The following is a 2,634-nucleotide window of genomic DNA, read 5'->3' as shown; positions in this document are numbered from 1 at the left end:
TGGAGGCGAAATACAAAAGCACTACTGTGCTGTCTATGTCAATGAACGTGAAATAAGTCCAGGTCGCATATATTAATACGGAGCCCCACACAGCCCATGTGTCAGACGTTAAAGTCCACGTATCAATACTATGGAGTTCGCTCATCGCAGGCAACTGCTTTTCAAGAAACGAGCAAAGGTGCACGGCGGCGGTAGCCTCACACGCTTCCAGTTCGTCGCCAAAAATGGGTTTAGGTTAGTACCCGCCCAACAAACACAAAACCTCCTCAGAAACTCCAAAAAAGGATGGAATGTCCCAGTCCCAGTACAACGTTTATCAAACGTTTCCAGACCATAGAGGCACGACATAAAAACACAAGCAAAAAGGCAGTGGTCCCACTTAAGGTCTAGAAACGTTTTTTCTGGAGTGTTAAGCAGCAACAAAAGCGAGTTAATGCATTTTCGTCCCAGAAATGTAACTGGGCATAACGTTTTGGGACCAATGATTTTCAACAAGAAATAAAAATCGACTGCTCGCGCTCTCTTTTCTCTCTCCTTCGCGCCACAAGCTGCGGGGAGAGAAGGTTTTGCTCTTGCACTCGTCGTTTTGAGAGATGAAACGGCAGTTTCATTCGAACAGCCGAAGGAAGCGGTTAACCCCGCATCTCTCTCGGTGCATGCGTTTCTCGCACGTGGGCCGTCGGCTTCATGCTGCAGGCAGGCGGCGGCGGTCTGCATTTTCATCGCGCCGCCGGCAGCGGCGGTCAACATCTTTCCCGTCTTCTAGCGTTTTCCCAGCTTGCGCCCAACTTCAAAATTGTGTGGTGGCCCCTCCAGGCATCTCCGGCTATCGGCGCCTGCGCCGCTGTCTAGCAGAAGTGCAGTAATGGCCTCCCGTCGCTCGCCCGGCTTCCTCGCTGGACGGACGCCATTTTGCGCAGGCTTATTCGCGCTGCCCCAGACGTTCGAGCACAAGCCCCAGCGCGCGGCAGTTCTTGCTCTCGTCACTGCGTCAACTGGGCTGTCGTGGACTTCGTAGCTACGGATTCACGGAAGTTTTCCCGCGCACCTCGGCGTGCCCACACCATTCCTTTTGGAACTGATGCCGCGGCTGCGCATCGCAAGTCCTTTGCGCAGCTCCACGGCCCTACTGATGCCGCTGTTCGAGGCGGCGTTCGTGGCAATAGGTGACTCCTCGCACGCACCCTGCATTCCTCAGCGCCTCCGACGACTGCAGCACGTTGGTGGTGGCAGCGTGGCCGTCTACTACGGTCTGAGGCGGGAAGGACCTTCCGAGACCCGCCACTCTCTTTCTGCGAGTGCCCATGCATGGATTAGCCTGCTCTACCAACTTCGCCACCGCGCAGCCATCCTGCCGCAGCGGTATAGTTTGTGCAGTGTTCGCGTGGTTATATTGACTCTCTCCCACTGGATTAATCGTGCCTTGATCTCGACTCCCACGCTGGACTGTGCCGCATGCGCGGTCTGCCGCACCATGGATGCAGCGCGCCACCGCATGTACCTGAGCACGTTCACCTTCCCGCCTGGCTCCAAGCAGTCTTATCTCCACACTTAGTCACAAGAAAATAAAACTCCCAGGATCGTTACGAGGGTGTAACGCGTAGTTTGAGCGCTCGCTGTGCTGTGAGAAGGCGCAGGACAGAAGCCTGCGTTTAATTTATGGTTTCAGCTGTTGCAGCCTTGTATTTCATCCCTGGGTTTCCGTAGGCAACGTCGTCAAGGTATGATGGTTTATTTTAATTATTTATTTTATTTATTTATTTAAGCATACTCCAGGCCCTTTTCGCATTTTTTTTATTTTCGCCTAGTAGAACTAATATTTTTTTTCTGTTTTGATAACACGTCGCTGAAGCTTGCTCCGAGTCTCTAAGCGTGAGGGGGGTTTCAACTTGAAGAAAATCCGTGACCTGAAACTGCGTGTCTGCAGCGTACGCCCATCTCGTCTTTTCTTTTGTCACCCAAGTTGCTCTTTACATACGTTTGCTTTTGCATGTGCATATCTGCTTTTGAAGCCCTTAGAATGCTCGTTTAAGGTGCATCAACTTTCAGCCTGTATTCTGTTTTACTTGCTTCATATTGCAGATTTCTCAGGGCTGGAGAAAAAAGTGGCCATCATATGCATGGCGCCGTAGTGTTATGTACACTGTGTATTAAATGGTGCATACGTTTGCATCTCCTGTTTGTATTCATTCAGATTTGCGCCGTTGAACGTAAGTTTTTCGGCACGGACTTTCAATTCGGTCTGTATTGTTTTTCTTTGACTGAAACATGAATGCATTTTGATTGTGGTGGTGTATGGTGCGGTCGCCGGCATGGACGACAGGATGCAATTCGTGCTAAGAGCACACCTAGTAAACTGAAATTACTTCTGTATGGCGCTGCTATTTGCTCTTATATGAGCCAAATCGGGTGACTTTTTGAGTTCATATTTTCTTTGTGTGCAAAATGCTAGGACATTTCACGTAAACGGATAAGTGCAGAACGGCCGAGCCAGCACGCATTCAGACGAGTGGAAAGGTGGATTACACCACCTGTAACGTAAGTATGCACCTGAAATTTGGCACATATGTGCGCTTGGATGCCTGCAGGCTGCATGAAAAAGGAGGAATAATTTTATTGAACCAGAGCCGAGAA

The sequence above is a fragment of the Amblyomma mixtum genome, chromosome 10 (assembly GCF_055824585.1).
Source record: "Amblyomma mixtum isolate Tamu chromosome 10, ASM5582458v1, whole genome shotgun sequence".
Lineage (NCBI taxonomy): Eukaryota > Metazoa > Arthropoda > Arachnida > Ixodida > Ixodidae > Amblyomma > Amblyomma mixtum.
Note: the sequence above shows the minus strand (reverse complement) of the source record.